This window comes from Sciurus carolinensis, chromosome 1 (genome assembly GCF_902686445.1).
Source record: "Sciurus carolinensis chromosome 1, mSciCar1.2, whole genome shotgun sequence".
NCBI classification, from domain to species: domain Eukaryota; kingdom Metazoa; phylum Chordata; class Mammalia; order Rodentia; family Sciuridae; genus Sciurus; species Sciurus carolinensis.
The window spans coordinates 198,579,510-198,585,556 of record NC_062213.1 but is presented as its reverse complement, the minus strand read 5'-3'; the positions used below and the strand labels follow the sequence as shown (position 1 = coordinate 198,585,556).

The 6,047-nt window shown below is 58.6% G+C and overlaps 1 long non-coding RNA gene across 1 annotated transcript; it reads right to left on the bottom strand.

The window, feature by feature from the left end:
- Window positions 1–1,344: 1,344 nt before the first annotated feature.
- Window positions 1,345–2,713, bottom strand: LOC124968686 (uncharacterized). The gene is made up of 3 exons (XR_007105888.1): window positions 2,472–2,713; window positions 2,106–2,333; window positions 1,345–1,894 (listed from the first exon to the last, which is right to left on the bottom strand). It is a non-coding gene; the product is annotated as an uncharacterized LOC124968686 (long non-coding RNA).
- Between the last annotated feature and the right edge of the window lie 3,334 nt (window positions 2,714–6,047).

Here is a 6,047-nt window from a genome sequence, read left to right as displayed (position 1 = left end):
AGAACCTGCCTCCCTGGCAGGGGGGTGGTCCCCAGGGACTCCACCTTGCAGGACCCGGTGTGGCTCAGGACACAGAGGGTTGACTTCACAGTCAGCCAGATCTGATTATGAGTCTTGCCTCTGCTGCTGCTGACCAGCTGTGTGACCTAGAGCAAATGACTTGCCCTCTCTGAAACTCAGAGGTGGCGGGGCTCATCAGTCTTTGAAGGCAGCAGTGAGGATGGGGTCAGCTGCTGACCCCCTGTGACTGTAACTACTGCTGCTGGCCGGGCCTCACCTGCTGCCCCAGTCCTTCCCCACCACCAGCCCCTGGCTCGGGCAGCTCCCTCCTGCCCCTCCCCCGGCTCCTCTGCGCTGGCTTTTCACTTCCCCAAAGGCGCAGTCTAAAAGATCCCCGGCTCTGTGGAAACCGGAACTTGACACTCTGGCCTTGGTCCGTGGGGAGGTGGCTGGAGTCGGCTCCCAGGCAGGACCCAGCAGCAGCCGTGGCTCTGAGCCTTTCTTCCCGCCCCCAGCGCAGGACCCTGGAGCTTGGTGGCTGGAGAGATCAGGCCTGGAACTTGGTGGAGCAGCCTCCCCTGAATCCCTCCTTTGTGATGGGAATGTGGCTCAGCCTGGTTCCTGGCCAGGGAGCTGGGTCACTTTCCCAAGGGGGCAGCTTGGCAAGAAGAGGCCTGCGCGGGACAACGGCCCAGAGCCACTTTGCTGGGCGGTGGCCGCCAGACCCCTGCCTGCGAGACTTCGTCCCTGTCCCTCTAAGGGCTGGGCTGGGTGCTCTGGGACCTCGCAGCACAGAGCTGGGCCGCGCAGGGTCAAGCTCCGCCCCCTGGGTTCTAAGCCCTGCTCTGCCCTGGTTCCTCCGAGCAACGCCGATTTTCTAGTTCATTTGGCTTGTTTTTGCCGTGCTGGGCGAGAGCCCGGGGCCTGGCACCTGCCTTATTGTGGAATTTCATTTCACTCGTCTTCATGTTTAAGTTCGTGCACTGTCGATCCAGATGTGCACCAGCAGCAAAGACCCCGCCTGGGTCTCAGCCAGGTGGGGGGCACTTCAGCATCTGGAGCTGGGACTTCCTTCCCCCGGTCACAGCCCCCCCGCACCCCCCTGACATGCACCGAGTGAGGGGTAAAGAAAGCCACTACCCAGGCTGGAGGAGGCCTGGGGAGCCTCTCCTGCTGACTTCTGCCCGGGAAGACCAGGGGGCCACTGGGACCTCAGACCCACCCAGGAGGATGGATACCGTCACCATCTGGGTCACCTTTCCCATGTTGCCAGCTCAGCGGTCACACGCAGGTGCAAGGCTTGGACGTCCGAGTCCTGAGAGTGAGTGCACACTAGCCCTGCCCGCTGGGTCCAGCCCTGGACTGGGAATTTTCCTTCCCCTCCTTGATAGGAGCCATCAGTGAAAGGTCCAAAATGGCCAGGTAGCCATTTGTTCACTTAATAAGTATGTATTAAGTGCCTCTTAAGTTCCTGGCACGCAGGGCTGGGTGCCGTGCTGGCACTTAGCAACGAGAGACAGACGAGAATCTTCTTTTGGGGGCGTTTACCACCGGGGAGGGCAAGGAGCCAACAAGAGAGCAAAAAGGAGACCATTACAGACTGAGGTGAGCTCATCCCTGCATGAGAGGGAATGTCACCAAGGAACTCAGCAGGGGCCCCAGAGCAGCTGGATGAGGGACAAGCTGGGAGACAGTAAAGAAGCAGCCAACCCAAGGTAGCCAGAGGATTTTCAAGCAGCGGGCGACAGCAGCTACAAAGGCCCTGTGGCAGGAAGTGGGAGGTGCGACAGTAACAGAATGGAAGCCACCGAGGGTCAGTGAGCCAGAAGATGAGCCACGAGAGGGGGGGTCCAGCCAGGGCGTGCTCCAAGGTCATGGCGAAGGTCAGGTCTTACTGCAAGTGATGGAAAGACACAGGTTTTCAGAACCTGTTATTTTGAACTATTTCAGACAATCCAAAGAGTCTGTGCGAGGTACAGGTGACGCGGAAGGAATGATGTGACCAGGCACCCGGGTCCTGTGCCGACCCTCCCGGGTGCCAGTCCTCCTCCGCGGCTGGCTCCTCGTTGTTGGGACCTCCCCCCCGCTGGTCCTGGTTTCCTCACCTTGAACCCGCCCTGCCTCCTCAGATCAGCCGCCTCCTTGCTGTGTGTCTTCTCTTCTTGAGAAACGTTACTGGAGTTCGCGGACGGCACTTTGTTGGGGACTTTTACACCCTTGTGGAAGGGCCTGCTGTGGCTCCTGCTTCCTCCCCTGGTGGCTCGGAGGGTGGACAGGACCACGGAGGGCTGGGTGGCCTTGGATGCCTCCTCTCATCGCGCCGCTCACCACGTCTGCAGAGTTGGGGTTCTTTAGTGCCCTGATACAGGCCCCTGCCCACCCCCAGGCCTCCCCCAGGGGCACCCCACGAAATGGAGATGCTCACAACGCGCTTAGAAAGCCACGCCTGTTTTTCACAGGCGGCTCCCGACCTGGAGGTTTTGGCATGAGGAGCTGCTGGCAGGCTTCTCTCACCCCAGGTGCAGGTGGGTCCTTAGCTGGTTAGCGATCGGTCCTCGCAGCCCAGCCTCGGGACTGTCCGCTCTCCCCGAGGGCACCGTGAACATGGCAGTCACACACGGGTCAACCCCAGGGTCCGGAGGTGAGTCTGGCCAAGCCGGGACGTCCCCCCTGGCTGCCCCACAAGGCTGCGCCTTTTTAGGGGCATGTTGGAAGCTCTGTGGCCCAAATCCTCTAAGCACCAAAGGAGCTTCTTGGCATGGTTGGAGAGGACAAGACCGCCACGCTAAATATAACTCGGTGCCCTCCAGGTCAGCAGAAACCAGATGGACAGGCAGTCAGCTGGAGCTGGGCTCCCACGGACCCCAGGCAACCCGGCGGGGGCCCGGGTGTCCAGAGGGACGCATCTGAGCCGCCCGCGGGACTCAGCACCCCACCATGAGCCCTAAGAACGAACCCCTTTGTTTCTTTCTGGTTCTGAAAGCAGCTCATGAATATTTCTGTTTTCCAACTGTTCTTCTCCCAGTAAGAAAAAGGAAATAAAAATCACACTTAACCCATCACACAGAGAAAATAACTATAAACATCGCAGTATATTTAATGTGTTTTGAAACTTAAAATAATACGGTAAATAGTGTTTCCCAAGCTTTATCTCCTGATGAGTCCTTTTATGTATTCTTTTTGGAATGTTTCCCCGAAACCCCGTGAAATGTTCTTTGGGGGGACAGTGCAGGGGGTGGAACCCAGGGACTCCCACATGCTGGGGAGGCCCCTACACTGACCCCCAGCCCCATCCCCAGGACATTTTAATACCAAGGTTACACTATGAATCTGTTTGCATACATGGCCCTGAAGAGGGCTAGATACAACTATTCTAAGGATCTTTTTTTAGTCCCACCCTCAAGAACCAATTTTTATCCCTTGCTGACCATCAAGCGCCCCCTGAGAATGCAGGCTTTGACCACATACTGTTCTAGGTTCTTTACACACATTTATATGTTTGCTTATCACAATTCCCCTCTGAGGTGTGTACAACAGAGTTTGTGGCTTCATGTTACACTTGCAGGGGCTGAGGCACAGAGAGGTTAAGGAGCTTGCCCAAGGTCACACAGCTGCGAAAGAACAAAGTGAGGATCGAAGCCCAGACAGCCTGGATCCAAAGTTTTGTCTTCACCACCCACCTGTGCTGCCTCGAAACCACATATTCAGATGGTAAAAATCCCCAAACACAGAAATACAGCAAAGAGTGGCCTTCTCTAGCCCCTCGAACCCCAGAAACAATCCGTGGCACAAGTTTGGAAAGTGACCCCCACACACGCTCCTCATTTTTTGCATAGGTGTTCGTATCTGTAAAGACGTCTCGTATTCTTAACCTAAGCGCGCTCGTGTGGTCTTTTCTGCGTCTTCGTGGGTACCTGTGTAGGTACATACCTGTGTGTCTGGAGTGTTTTAAAATCAGGACCACACTGAACACGCTCTGGTTTTAGCCTTGTTGCTCGATTTAAAAACGTGCCATTAGCTGCTTTGTGGCCCTAACTGAATAAGATTCTGTGCGATTCACTGAGCCGGCCCTGAACTGTTGGCAGCTGAAGCGGCCCAGGGTCTCCCACTCTGCAGCTGCGACATCTCTGCGCGCACCTCTGCAACCACAGAGCCAGGGGCTAAAACGCTCCCCAAACTTCTGATCCTCAAATGCCAAAATTCACCTTCCAAAGACTGAGTTGCGCCCCCAGCCCCTCGGCCACTCCGGCTGTCACTGGCTGTTTCTAAGAAGTTAGTCCTGGTGTTCGCCTCTGCCCGTGACTCTCCTCTGGGGCCGTCTCTCCCAGGCGACAAGACAGGCCGAGAGTGCACAGGTGGGGAGGTTCGGGCACCCAGACCTCAGATCTCAGCATGAGGCCTGTGTGCCGGGTGCCTCGCGGGGTCACGCAGCGGCTTTGTGTCTCTCCTGCTTCCAGCGCCAGCCTCTGGCCCTGGGCCTCTCCCACTGAGCCATCCGGCTCCGACCTTGGCAGGACCGTGCACCCATGAGGCCGCCAAAGCCCCCATCCTGTGCTTCTCTAGCCGTGAGTGACATTGTCGGAAGCAGGCACCTGGTATGTGGCACATGTCCCAGCTGGTCCCCTGCCGCTGTCTGCAGCGGGTCCCTGCTCACCGCCCCACACACACCACACATGCACGCACCCACCCCCATCCATCTCCCCAGATACGGCACGTGTGTGCACATGGGTAGAGATGTGCTTGCAACACAATATGAGGCGTGCACGCACGACACACACACACACCCGCTGCACACGCGTGTGCATGCCCAGGTATGCATGTACACGTGGACTCACCGTGCACACACACGTGCAGGGTCGTGAGTTCAGGGGCAGCCCTCTCGTGCCAGTGGGGCTCCCGGGGGTGCCTCGCTGCAGGGCCCCCAGTCTTGCTCCTGGAAGCCCCGCTAATCCCCCAGTGCGTGCCAGCTCGTTGGAGGCAGAAGACATATTTTCCGGGTGGAAAAAAGAAGACACTGACTTCAAGCTGGTGAAGGATGTTGTCCCAAATGTTTTCAGAGTCTCTTATAACAAAGGGGCCAGTTTCAGATGAAGCCTGTGGTGTGACAAGAAAATATCTCAACAGCGTCAGATTTCAGGCGGCCTGGTTAGCCTGGGAGAGGGAGGGAGAGCCGAAAGAATGCAGGCTGAGAGCAGGCCTTGCGCTTCCGAGGATCACGCGGCCCGGCCGAGGTGGCCCAGGGGCCAGCAGGGCTCCTCCTGCCCCACACTCTCACCCGGCTCTCGGGGGTCTGGCTCTGGACTCCGGCCTGCGGGCTGCTTCCCCGGGAGCGGGTTTACAGAACTACGAAGGAAACGTGGGCAGGCGGCTGCCCCCTTTGAGGAAAGGAAAACGATGTGACCAAAGAGCTTGTCTCGCTGGTGGCTTCACGCGGCCGCTAGTCATTTCACTCGAAGTTGAACTAGCAGAGCCTTTTAGAGTCCCTGCTGTGTGCCGGGCTCAGAGATGGCGACGTGGTCCCAGGAAGAGAGAGACTCACCACGGTAGTTGGCGGGGGCTTAGGGGAGCAGCTGGAGGGGCCCCCGAGCCGGGTGATCCGAAACCTGCAGAAATGGGAGGCGTGTGCGGAGAAGGGCGGGAGCCCGGGGCCAGGCCAGGCAGCGCGAGCACCCCTCTGAGGAGATGGACCTTTCTCCTGCGGGTAATAGGGAGCCCATGAGGGCGGTAAGCAGACCCCAGCAGGCTGCCTGGACAGGACATGTCATTGACCCGTGTCCCCAACGCAGGGGGTCCTGTTGCCGGGTTGGACAGGGCTCACTCCTGCTACGTCCATCCCTGGCTTTCTCTGGTGAGAGCTGAGATTTTCCTGCAGTTCCTTCAGCGGCACAAAATGTTTGAAGGCCCTGAGCTCTGGCCCCGCGGCCGCCTGCAGGGAAAGGTCTGCCTCTTCCCTTCCGCGTGGGGCTGGGCGGCTCCCCTTCCTCCTGCAGCTCACTCGGGGAGCGGGGAGCAGGCGGGCCAGGCCAGCCACAGCCCCGCGGCCCCCA